A 14,513-nucleotide genomic window follows, 5' to 3' on the forward strand; every position below is an offset into this window, starting at 1 on the left:
GCTGATGTCCCAAAGTGCTGTACAGAAACCCAGCCTAAAACCCCAAACAGCAAGCAGTGCAGATGTAGAAGCACGGTGGCTAGGAAAAACTCCCTAGAAAGGCCAAAACCTAGGAAGAAACCTAGAGAGGAACCAGGCTGTGAGGGGTGGCCTGTCCTCTTCTGGCTGTGCCGGGTGGAGATTATAACAGAACATGGCCAAGATGTTCAAATGTTGGTAGATGACCAGCAGGGTCAAATAATAATAATCACAGTGGTTGTAGAGGGTGCAACAGGTCAGCACCTCAGGAGTAAATGTCAGTTGGCTTTTCATAGCCGATCATTGAGAGTTTCTCTACCGCTCCTGCTGTCTCTAGAGAGTTGAAAACATCAGGTCTGGGTCAGTTAGCACGTCCAGTGAACAGGTCAGGGTTCCATAGCCGCAGGCAGAATAGTTTAAACTGGAGCAGCAGCACTTCCAGGTGGACTGGGGACAGCAAGTAGTCATCGGGCCAGGTAGTCCTGAGGCATGGTCCTATGGCTCAGGTCCTCCGAGAGAAAGAGACAGAGAGAGAGAGAGAAAAAGAGAGAGAGAGAATTAGGGAGAGCATACTTAAATTCACACAGGACACCGGATAAGACAGGAGAAATACTCCAGATATAACAGACTGACCCTAGCCCCCGACACATAAACTATTGCAGCATAAATACTGGAGGCTGAGACAGGAGGGGTCTGGAGACGCTGTGGAGACGCTGTGGCCCCTTCCAATGATAGCCCCGGACAGGGCCAAACAGCCAGGATAAAACCCCACCCACTTTGCCAAAGCACAGCCCCCACACCACTAGAGGGATATCTTCAATCACTAACTTACCATCCTGAGACACGGCCGAGTATAGCCCACGGCACAAACCCAAGAGGGGGCGCCAACCTGGACAGGAAGATCATGTCAGTGACTCAACCCACTCAAGTGACACACCTCTCCAAGGGACGGCATGGAAGAGCACCAGTAAGCCAGTGACTCGGCCCCTGTAATAGGGTTAGAGGCAGAGAATCCCAGTGGAAAGAGGGGAACCGGCCAGGCAGAGACAGCAAGGGCGGTTCATTGCTCCAGAGCCTTTCTGTTCACCTTCCCACTCCTGGGCCAGACTACACTCAATCATAGGACCTACTGAAGAGATGAGTCTTCAGTAAAGACTTAAAGGTTGAGACCAAGTCTGCGTGTCTCACATGAATAGGCAGACCGTTCCGTAAAAATGGAGCTCTATAGGAGAAAGCCCTGCCTCCAGCTGTTTGCTTAGAAATTATATGGACAGTAACGAGGCCTGCGTCTTGTGACCGTATTGTATGTGTAGGTATGTACGGCAGGATCTTATTTGGAAGATAGGTAGGAGCAAGCCCATGTAATGCTTTGTAGCTTAGCAGTAAAAGCTTGATTTTAGGCCTAGCCTTAACAAAAAAACAGTGTAGAGAGGCTAGCACTGATAAAATGTTTTGGTTCTAGTCAAGATTCTAGCAGCCGTGTTTAGCACTAACTGAAGTTTATTACCAAGGTACGTAAAAACTACCAAAGTAAGTACAAGCTACCTAGGTACACACAAGCTACCAAGGTACTCACAGCAGAGCTCAGCTAGACAGCTCAACAGAAAATATTATGTGAAAACGCATGTACACACACGCATATCTACACATGCATATCTACACATGCATATCTACGCATATCTACACACGCATAATTACACACGCATATCTACACATGCATATCTACGCATATCTACACACGCATATCAACACACGCATGTCTACACACACATATCTACACAAACATACGTACACATACAAGCAAACACACAATGTTTCAGTAGAGTATTGGCACATTTGGACCAGAATCCCTGGGTCTCACTTTGCAGTTGATAAATCTATAATGTGATAAAGCAGTGAAATAACCGTATTGTAATGGATAACGAGGTGAGATAATGTGAGATGGAATGAATGGAACACACCAGCCCCTTGGTGTTTCAGTGGGCCCATAATGATCATATAATATAGTAAGCCAATGATAACCATTTAATGACATGATTATGACTATATTAATACTGTAGGTTAAAGGAAAGATTCACCCATTTTGAATTTTTTATAGTTTCTTGTTTTGTGTGTATCTCTGAGTGATATTCTATCGATTCCCCAAGGGTATAATGCTCTACCCAGTAGACTGTCGACCAATTGCGTTCACTTTGTCTTGCTGTGTCACGCGGTTGCGAAAGCTAGTCGTCACGCAATCCTTTCTCAAAGTCAGTGTAAATGTCAAGACACGTGCCTAATGTCACGATTCCAAAGTTGTACGATATTACAGATAGCAAGTGGGTTGTCTCATAACTCGGGAAAAATGTGTAATGTTCTAGTTCTTGTTGACGAAATTTGTGCTAATGTTTTTTTTTTAGGTAGCACCCAATATACTCCAATTCAGTCCTTGAAGGAGAGTGCTGCTTGTCCCAGAATCACCCAGAATGCACTGCGTTGCCCATTGATGTAGCATGGGCAAGGTTTCCCATCTCCTGAAAAGTATAGGAGAAAAGTTGTGAATGTCAGACTCCACTCTGTGAGGCACAGTGATCTTCATATGGTGGCAATCAGACGACATTCATTTACTCAATAAATGTTCCTTTTGTTCGATGAAGTCTCTTTATATCCAAAAACCTCTGTTTTGTTAGCGCGTTTTCTTCAGTTATCCACAGGCTCAAACGCAGTCAAAACAATCAGACAAAAAAATCCTAATTGTATCCGTGAAGTTCATAGAAACATGTCAAACAATGTATTTATTCAATCCTCAGGTTGTTTTTTAGTCTATATGATCTATAATATTTCAACCGGACAATAACGTTGTCAATATAAAAGGTAAACAAGAAATGCACATGCGCCTGAAAAAAATCTGCGTCACATTAGGGTCCACTCATTCAGACTGGTCTTACTCCCTCATTTATAAGAATACAAGCCTGAAACGATTTATAAAGACTGTTGACATCTAGTGGAAGGCATAGGAACTGCAAGTGGAGTCCTAAGTCAATGGATACTGTAATGGCATTGAATAGAAAACTACAAAAACAAAAACTACTTCCTGAATGTATTTTTCTCAGGTTTTCGCCTGCTAAATCAGTTCTGTTATACTCACAGACACTATTTTAACAGTTTTGGAAACTTTAGAGTGTTTTCTATCCAAATATACCAGTTATATACATATTATATCTACTGGGCCCGAGTAGCAGGCCATTTAATTTGAGCATGCTTTTCATCCAAAATTCCGAATGCTGCCCTCTACCCTAGAGAGGTTAATATCTGTGCCTGACGGAACTGTTTGCTTTTGTTTTTTGTATTCGTTAATTTTGTTTGAGTGATTCTTGACAATAAAGATCATGAACACTTTCCATGCTGCGCTTTGGTCCACTCTTCCTTACGACGACGAGCGTTAACAATGTCCTGGGAAATGTTCATGTTACTTACAACCTCATGCTAATCGCATTAGCCTACGTTAGCTCAACCGTCCCGTGGAAAGGACACCGATCCCAAAGAAGTTTGAATATGAAGCCAAAATGAAACATTTATTCACCAAAAATATTATTCTCACATATTAGTGTTATTTAACACTGTAAATTAAAGGTTTTGGGTGGATTTTTCCTTTAACTGAGTATGTGCTGATCTGGGTGTGAGTGGACGTGAGAGAACCTGTGGACCAGACTAGCCCCCTGTGGACCAGACTAATCCCCTGTGGACCAGACTAATCCCCTGTGGACCAGACTAATCCCCTGTGGACCAGACTATTCCCCTGTGGACCAGACTAACCCTCTGTGGGCCAGACTAGACTCCTGACTAGGTGAATCCAGTTGAAAGCTATGAAGGGGAGGAGACAGGTTAAAGAAGGATGTTTAAGCCTTGAGACAATTGAGACATGGATTGTGTGTGTGTGCCATTCAGAGGGTGAATGGGAAAGACCAAATATTTAAGTGCCTTTTAACGGGGCATGGTAGTAGGTGCCAGGCACACTGGTTTGTGTCAAGAACTGCAACGCTACTGGGTTTTTCATGCTCAACAGTTTCCTGTGTGTATCAAGAATGGTCATCCTCTCAAAGGATATCCAGTCAACTTGACACAGCTGTGGAAAGCATTGGAGTCAACATGGGCCAGCATCCCTGTAGAACTCTTTCGACACCTTGCAGACTCCAGGCCCCAACTAATTGAGGGGGGAGGGGGGGAGGGGGGTGCAACTCAATATTATGAAGTTTTGTACACTCAGTTTTGTACACTCATAATAACAGTACAGTTACTATATTAATACTGAATATGGTCTGATTTGGGTGTGAGTGGAAAGTGTTGGACTAGCCCCCGGTGTGTCACTGTGCCGTGATCATTTTGCAATCAGCATGTTCAATTGGCTGAGTTATGGTGGGGTTGCGATAAATACCCACAAGCACCCTGGAATAATGACGGATCACTGCTTCTTGTCCCATCCAGCTCTGTTGCTTCGCAATATGTTTATTTATTTATTTTTCCTCTCTCATTCAGTTAATCAGAGAACCAGAAGTCAATTAGTTGCTTTATTTTTTGTCACTAGGGGGGGAAATGTTATAAACTTCATGAATAGTTTGGTTTGCTTGGAAATGAAATGAAATGGGTACAGGTAAGGTAGCAGGGATAACTGTATGAATAGAATCCATACACTTATTTTAGCCCTTTCAGTAAAGCTTAGCTACACATGGCATTAATGCACCTTTACAGGAAGGTCCAGGTTTGAGTGTTCACATCAAAAGTGACAGGTTGACACTATTGTATAATATAATGAAGAACACAAAGTGGCATGTCTAATATTTTGAGATGGTACATTTCGCTCAATATTCCATGTTTTGGTGACATGTGCAAAGCATATATGATAGCTCAAAACCATGTTTCATCTTCAAGTTAAAGCTTTTATTATTTTAGTTTTCTCTGATAAACTTGAAACTTTAATCAGTAAATATATAGAAAACAACTTCCCCCTTAGTCAAAGAAGATCGCAAATAGAGTTCCTCTCTACGTAAAAGCCTTAGCAATAACCATGAGACAGAATGACTGGCTATTGACATCCTCACGGACGCTCCAGCATTCTTTTTAAAAGTATGCAGATTTTGCAAGAGGATAATGGTGCTCTGTGTTTTCCACTGAGAGATTGTTGTAGCATAGAAAAAATATGTGCACTTTAAAGTTTTAAAGGCAACAACAGACGCCCCTTCGACTGTCTGAAAAGCCTCAACGACTGTCTGAAACGCCCCCAACGACTGTCTGAAACGCCCCAAAACGCCCCAACGACTGTCTGAAACGCCCCAACGACTGTCTGAAACACCCCCATGACTGTATGAAACACCCCAACGACTGTCTGAAACGCCCCAAAACGCCCCAACGACTGTCTGAAACGCCCCAACGACTGTCTGAAACGCCCCAAAACGCCCCAACGACTGTCTTAAACGCCCCAACGACTGTCTGAAACGCCCCAAAACGCCCCAACGACTGTCTGAAACGCCCCAATGACTGTCTGAAACGCCACAAAACGCCCCAACGACTGTCTGAAACGCCCCAACGACTGTCTGAAACGCCCCAAAATGCCCCAACGACTGTCTTAAACGCCCCAACGACTGTCTGAAACGCCCCAAAACGCCCCAACGACTGTCTGAAACACTCCAACGACTGTTTGAAACACCCCAACGACTATCTGAAATGCCCAAACGACTGTCTGAAACGCCCCCACGACTGTCTGAAACGCCCAAACGACTGTCTGAAACGCCCCAAAACGCCCCAACGACTGTCTGAAACGCCCCAAAACGCCCCAACGACTGTCTGAAAAGCCCCAACGACTGTCTGAAACGCCCCAACGACTGTCTGAAACACTCCAACGACTGTTTGAAACACCCCAACGACTATCTGAAATGCCCAAACGACTGTCTGAAACGCCCCCACGACTGTCTAAAACGCCCCAACGACTGTCTGAAACGGCCCAACGACTGTCTGAAACCCCCCCACGACTGTCTGAAACGCCCAAACGACTGTCTGAAACGCCCCCACAACTGTCTGAAACAACCCCACGACTGTCTGAAACGACCCCACGACTGTCTGAAACGCCCCAATGACTGTCTGAAACGCCCCAAAATGCCCCAACGACTGTCTGAAACGCCCCAACGACTGTCTGAAACGCCCCAAAATGCCCCAACGACTGTCTGAAACGCCCCAACGACTGTCTGAAATGCCCCAGCGACTGTCTGAAACACTCCAACGACTGTCTGAAACGCCCCCACTACTGTCTGAAACGCCCCAACGACTGTCTGAAACGCCCCAACGACTGTCTGAAACGCCCCAACGACTGTCTGAAACACCTCAATGACTGTCTGAAACGCCCCCACGACTGTCTGAAACGCCCCAACGACTGTCTGAAACGCCCCCAGCGACTGTCTGAAACGCCCCAGCGACTGTCTGAAACACCCCAGCGACTGTCTGAAACGCCTTAACGACTGTCTGAAACACCCCAAAACGCCCCAACGACTGTCTGAAACGCCCCAACGACTGTCTGAAACGCCCCAAAACGCCCCAACGACTGTCTGAAACGCCCCAACGACTGTCTGAAACGCCCCAACGACTGTCTGAAACGCCCCAGCGACTGTCTGAAACGCCCCAGCGACTGTCTGAAACACCCCAACGACTGTCCGAAATGCCCAAAGACTGCTATTGGAAGGGAATGGCTGGTTTAACTGGTTCTCTTTATGTTATATCACTGGTTGTCTTCTCTCTCGCCTCCTCCCTCTCTTTCAATCCCCCCCTTGCTTTCTACTTCTCTCTCCCTGGTGATTGCCTCCCTCTCTCTCTTCTCCTGCCTATCTCTTTGTCTGTCTTTCGCTCCTTTTCTGCCTCCCACGTACACACTCTCATTCTCTCTCCCTCTCTGCAATGCAAAGTGTTCAACAGTTATCCGCCTATCTGCAGCAGCATTAGCAATTCTAATAGCAGTGTTCTGATTTGATCCTTAGAGAAGGATAGGAAGTCTGTAAGGACAAGGCATGATGATAGGAGAGAGAATATGATGATAGAACTATCTCTGTTGCAACAGGCATAGATTAAATACGGGATCACTTGCAGATAATACATGTACTGTACTGTTGGGATGTCTTTATACAGCACTATTGTAATCTCATCCCCAGCCGTCTCTCTCTCTCTCTCTCTCTCTGTCTCTCTCTCTCTCTCTCTCTGTGTCTCTCTCTCTGTCTCTCTCTCTCTGTCTCTCTCTCTGTCTCTCTCTCTGTCTCTCTCTCTCGCTCTCTCTCTGTCTCTCTCTCTCTCTGTCTCTCTCTCTCTCTCTCTCTCTCTCTGTCTCTCTCTCTCTGTCTCTCTCTCTCTCTCTCTCTCTCTCTGTCTCTCTCTCTCTCTCTCTCTGTCTCTCTCTCTGTCTCTCTCTCTCGGTGTCTCTCTCTCTCTCTCTCTCTCTCTCTCTCTCTCTCTCTCTCTCTCTCTCTGTCTCTCTCTTAGTACAATGCATATATTGGTTTTTAAGGAGAGAGACTAGACTAGTCTCATCTATATTGGTTTAAGGAGAGAGACTAGACTAGTCTCATCTATATTGGTTTAAGGAGACAGACTAGACTAGTCTCATCTATATTGGTTTAAGGAGAGAGACTAGACTAGTCTCATCTATATTGGTTTAAGGAGACAGACTAGTCTTATAGCAGCACAGTCTTTTGGGAAGGTACCTAGTGGCACCGGTGTAACTAGGAGGCCAGCAGGGGATGACCAGGTACAGAAGGGTCGTGTGTTTCTTCTGTACATGGAGGAATGCTTCAGTGTCTGTATCTCTCTCTCTCTCTCTCTCTCTCTCTCTCTCTCTGTCTCTCTCTCTCTCTGTCTCTCTCTCTCTCTCTCTCTCTGTCTCTCTCTCTCTCTCTCTCTCTCTCTCTCTCTCTCTCTCTCTCTCTCTCTGTCTCTCTCTCTCTCTCTCTCTCTCTCTCTCTCTCTCTCTCTCTCTCTCTCTCTCTCTCTCTCTGTCCCCTCGTCCTCCCTGTGCACCATCCCATCGCCCCAGCAGCTGCCACCCCACCAACCCACCAACCCAGCAGCTGCCACCAGGCCAGATAGGATGACATGACCTTCCCTTGTAATGAAAAGGCTCTGACAAATCACAGTCTGTTTCTCACAGACTGGGGGAGAGTAGGGGGGTGGGGGTGTGTGGGGTCTGTCTGTCTGTCTGTCTGTCTGTCTGTCTGTCTGTCTGTCTGTGTGTGTAGAGTTACGCAGTCAAACAAGCCCACCCACGCCCTCAGTCACACAAACCCACCCACGCCCTCAGTCACACAAACCCAACCATGCCCTCAGTCACACAAACCCACCCACACAAACCCACCCACGCCCTCAGCCACACAAACCCACATACGCTCTCAGTCACACAAACCCACCAACGCTCTCAGTCACACAAACCCACCCACACAAAACCACCCATGCCCTCAGTCACACAAACCCACCCATGCCCTCAGTCACACAAACCCACGCACACAAACCCACAAACACACATTCCCACCCATGCCCTCAGTCAAACAAACCCACCTACGCCCTCAGTCACACAAACCCAGCCATGCTCAGTCACACAAACCCACCCACGCCCTCAGTCACACAAGCCCACCCATGCCCTCAGCCACACAAACCCACCCATGCCCTCAGCCACACATACCCACCCACACCCTCAGCCACACAAACCCACATACGCTCTCAGTCACACAAACCCACCAACGCTCCCAGTCACACAAACCCACCCACACAAACCCACCCATGCTCTGTCACACAAGCCCACCCATGCCCTCAGCCACACAAACCCACCCACACAAGCACACCCACGCCCTCAGTCACACAAGCCCACCCATGCCCTCAGCCACACAAACCCACCCACGCCCTCAGCCACACAAACCCACCCACGCCCTCAGCCACACAAACCCACCCACACAAGCACACCCATGCCCTCAGTCACACAAACCCACCCACGCCCTCAGTCACACAAACCCACCCACGCCCTCAGCCACACAAACCCACCCACGCCCTCAGCCACACAAACCCACCCACGCCCTCAGCCACACAAACCCACCCACGCCCTCAGCCACACAAACCCACCCACGCCCTCAGCCACACAATCCCACCCATGCCCTCAGCCACACAAGCCCACCCACACCCTCAGCCACACAAACCCACCCATGCTCAGTCACACAAACCCACCTACGCCCTCAGTCACACAAACCCACCCACACAAGCACACCCACGCCATCAGCCACACAAACCCACCCACGCCCTCAGTCACACAAACCCACCCACGCCCTCAGTCACACAAACCCACCCACACAAGCACACCCACGCCATCAGCCACACAAGCCCACCCACGCCCTCAGCCACACAAACCCACCCATGCTCAGTCACACAAACCCACCCACGCCCTCAGCCACACAAACCCACCCACGCCATCAGTCACACAAGCCCACCCACGCCCTCAGTCACACAAACCCACCCACGCCCTCAGTCACACAAACCCACCCACACCCTCAGCCACACAAACCCACCCACGCCCTCAGTCACACAAACCCACCCTTGCCCTCTGCCACACAAACCCACCCATGCCCTCAGCCACACAAACCCACCGACGCCCTCAGTCACACAAACCCACCCACGCCATTAGTCACACAAGCCCACCCATGCCCTCAGCCACACAAACCCACCCATGCCCTCAGTCACACAAACCCACCCACGCCCTCAGTCACACAAACCCACCCATGCCCTCAGCCACACAAACCCACCCACGCCCTCAGCCACACAAACCCACCCATGCCCTCAGCCACACAAACCCACCCACGCCCTCAGTCACACAAACCCACCCATGCCCTCAGCCACACAAACCCACCCACGCCCTCAGCCACACAAACCCACCCATGCCCTCAGCCACACAAACCCACCCACGCCCTCAGTCACACTAACCCTGCTTATGGTCCAGCAGATGATCAGATTCGTTGTATTTTCTCACTGTGAGCCGGACTGTCACTTTCCAGCCTACATTGAGGTGGGTAGAGAAAGGGATTCTCTTGGCAGAGACAGAAGAGAGGGCTGTTGTTGGCTGCACTCCGGCTGTTTCACAAATCTAATAAGGAGAGAAAAAAGAGTCCCTCTTTTCCCCTGTTTCCGTCTCAGTGATTTTCAAAAGTGATGATAGGAGTGAACAGTGGAGGATCTGTACTGGGAACATTTTGAAGTGGATCATTTGACTTGTGTGTGTGACTCACTCCACCTGTTCTGTATGAAACCCATTGCTGTGACTGGCTTCACATCACCCACTTCACATCACACTGGCTTCTCTCTCTCTCTTTCCCCACCCCCTTTAGCTCCCTCTGTAATCAAATAGTCCTCATCCTCTCTCTGCCACTGCTTCCACGCCCATGGTTTATGTGGAAGAGTCACTGGTAGGCAGACAGACAGACAAGCAGACAGACACAAAGGCAGACACACAGGCAGACATAGAGTGGCACAGACCAGTGACCACCCAGCCAACACCCTCCAGATAGATCCAGCCACAGCTGGACCAGACGAGTGACCACCCAGCCAACACCCTCCAGATAGATCCAGCCACAGCTGGACCAGACGAATGACCACCCAGCCAACACCCTCCAGATAGATCCAGCCACAGCTGGACCAGACGAGTGACCAACCAGCCAACACCCTCCAGATAGGAACCAGCCACAGCTGGACCAAACCAGTGACCACACAGCCAACACCCTCCTTATAGGATCCAGCCACAGCTGGACAAGACCAGATAGGATCCACTGGAGGCCTCTGTGTATAACACATACTGTCTTTGATGTAAAAATGGATACACCTGCAGTATAGAATACCTGCATTATTGAACACCTGCAGTATAGAACACCTGCATTATTGAACATCTGCAGTATAGAACACCTGCAGTATAGAACACCTGCAGTGTAGAACTCCTGCAGTATAGAACACCTGCAGTATAGAATACCTGCAGTATAGAACACCTGCAGTATAGAACACCTGCAGTGTAGAACTCCTGAAGTGTAGAACAACTGCAGTATAGAACACCTGCAGTGTAGAACTCATGCAGTGTAGAACACCTGCAGTATAGAATACCTGCATTATTGAACACCTGCAGTGTAGAACACCTGTAGTATAGAACACCTGCATTATTGAACACCTGCAGTGTAGAACACCTGTAGTATAGAACACCTGCAGTATAGAATACATGCAGTATAGAACACATGTAGTATAGAACACCTGCAGTGTAGAACACCTGCAGTATAGAATACATGCAGTATAGAACACATGTAGTATAGAACACCTGCATTATAGAACACCTGTAGTATAGAACACCTGCAGTGTAGAACACCTGCAGTATAGAACACCTGCAGTATAGAACACCTGCAGTATAGAACACCTGCATTATAGAACACCTGCAGTATAGAACACCTGTAGTATAGAACACCTGTAGTATAGAACACCTGTAGTGTAGAACACCTGCATTATAGAACACCTGCAGTGTAGAACACCTGCACCGTAGAACACCTGTAGTATAGAATATCTGCATTATTGAACACCTGCAGTGTAGAACACCTGTAGTATAGAACACCTGCAGTATAGAATACATGCAGTATAGAACACATGTAGTATAGAACACCTGTAGTATAGAATACCTGCTGTATAGAACACCTGCAATATAGAACACCTGCATTATAGAACACCTGCAGTATAGAATACCTGTAGTATAGAACACCTGCAGTATAGAACACCTGCAGTATAGAATACCTGCATTATAGAACACCTGTAGTACAGAACACCTGCAGTGTAGAACACCTGCAGTATAGAATACCTGCAGTATAGAACACCTGCAGTATAGAACACCTGCATTATAGAACACCTGCAGTATAGAACACCTGTAGTATAGAACACCTGTAGTGTAGAACACCTGCATTATAGAACACCTGCAGTGTAGAACACCTGCACCGTAGAACACCTGTAGTATAGAACACCTGCAGTGTAGAACAACTGCAGTATAGAATACCTGCAGTATAGAACACCTGTAGTATAGAACACCTGTAGTATAGAACACCTGTAGTATAGAACACCTACAGTATAGAACACCTGTAGTATAGAATACCTGTAGTGTAGAACTCCTGCAGTATAGAACACCTGTAGTATAGAACACCTGTAGTATAGAACACCTGTAGTATAGAATACCTGTAGTATAGAACTCCTGCAGTATACAACACCTGCATTATAGAACACCTGTAGTATAGAACACCTGCAGTATAGAATACCTGTAGTATAGAACACCTGTAGTATAGAACACCTGCAGTATAGAACACCTGTAGTATAGAATATCTGTAGTATAGAACACCTGCAGTATAGAACACCTGCAGTATAGAACACCTGCAGTATAGAATAACTGTAGTATAGAATATCTGTAGTATAGAACACCTGTAGTATAGAACACCTGCAGTATAGAACACCTGTAGTATAGAACACCTGTAGTATAGAATACCTGCAGTATAGAATACCTGTAGTATAGAACACCTGTAGTATAGAATACCTGTAGTATAGAACACCTGCAGTGTAGAACACCTGTAGTATAGAACACCTGTAGTATAGAACACCTGCAGTATAGAACACCTGTAGTATAGAATACCTGTAGTATAGAACACCTGTAGTATACAACACCTGCACCGTAGAACACCTGTAGTATAGAACACCTGCAGTATAGAACACCTGCAGTATAGAACACCTGCAGTATAGAACACCTGCAGTGTAAAATACATGTAGTATAGAACACCTGCAGTGTAGAATACATGTAGTATAGAATACCTGCAGTATAGAACACCTGCAGTGTAGAACACCTGTAGTATAGAACACCTGTAGTATAGAACACCTGCAGTATAGAACACCTGTAGTATAGAACACCTGTAGTATAGAACACCTGCAGTATAGAACACCTGTAGTATAGAATACCTGTAGTATAGAACACCTGTAGTATACAACACCTGCACCGTAGAACACCTGTAGTATAGAACACCTGCAGTATAGAACACCTGCAGTATAGAACACCTGCAGTATAGAACACCTGCAGTGTAAAATACATGTAGTATAGAACACCTGCAGTGTAGAATACATGTAGTATAGAATACCTGCAGTATAGAACACCTGCAGTGTAGAACACCTGTAGTATAGAACACCTGTAGTATAGAACACCTGCAGTATAGAACACCTGTAGTATAGAACACCTGTAGTATAGAACACCTGCAGTATAGAACACCTGCAGTATAGAACACCTGTAGTATAGAACACCTGTAGTATAGAACACCTGCAGTATAGAACACCTGCAGTATAGAACACCTGTAGTATAGAACACCTGTAGTATAGAACACCTGCAGTGTAGAATACATGTAGTATAGAACACCTGCAGTATAGAACACCTGCATTATAGAACACCTGCAGTATAGAACACCTGTAGTATAGAACACCTGCAGTATAGAACACCTGTAGTATAGAATACCTGTAGTATAGAACACCTGTAGTATACAACACCTGCACCGTAGAACACCTGTAGTATAGAACACCTGCAGTATAGAACACCTGCAGTATAGAACACCTGCAGTATAGCACACCTGCAGTGTAAAATACATGTAGTATAGAACACCTGCAGTGTAGAATACATGTAGTATAGAACACCTGCAGTGTAGAATACATGTAGTATAGAACACCTGCAGTATAGAACACCTGCAGTGTAGAACACCTGCAGTATAGAACACCTGCAGTATAGAACACCTGCAGTGTAGAATACATGTAGTATAGAACACCTGCAGTGTAGAATACATGTAGTATAGAACACCTGCAGTATAGAACACCTGCAGTATAGAACACCTGCAGTATAGAACACCTGTAGTATAGAACACCTGCAGTATAGAACACCTGCAGTATAGAACACCTGCAGTGTAGAATACATGTAGTATAGAACACCTGCAGTATAGAACACCTGCAGTGTAGAATACATGTAGTATAGAACACCTGCAGTATAGAACACCTGCAGTATAGAACACCTGCAGTATAGAATACATGTAGTATAGAACACCTGCAGTATAGAACACCTGTAGTATAGAACACCTGTAGTATAGAACACCTGTAGTATAGAACACCTGCAGTGTAGAATACATGTAGTATAGAATACCTGTAGTATAGAATATCTGTAGTATAGAACACCTGTAGTATAGAACACCTGCAGTATAGAACACCTGCAGTGTAGAATACATGTAGTATAGAACACCTGCAGTGTAGAATACATGTAGTATAGAACACCTGCATTATAGAACACCTGTAGTATAGAACACCTGCAGTATAGAACACCTGTAGTATAGAACACCTGCAGTATAGAACACCTGCAGTATAGAACACCTGCAGTATAGAACACCTGCAGTGTAGAATACATGTAGTATAGA

General features: G+C 46.3%; 1 protein-coding gene across 1 annotated transcript in view; it reads left to right on the forward strand.

Annotated features, from left to right (window-relative positions):
• Positions 1 to 14,513, forward strand: part of LOC110490900 (docking protein 6-like) — a 132,830-nt gene that overhangs the window by 111,550 nt on the left and 6,767 nt on the right. The gene's annotated exons all lie outside the window — the stretch shown is intronic.

Source organism: Oncorhynchus mykiss, chromosome 15 (genome assembly GCF_013265735.2).
Source record: "Oncorhynchus mykiss isolate Arlee chromosome 15, USDA_OmykA_1.1, whole genome shotgun sequence".
Lineage (NCBI taxonomy): Eukaryota > Metazoa > Chordata > Actinopteri > Salmoniformes > Salmonidae > Oncorhynchus > Oncorhynchus mykiss.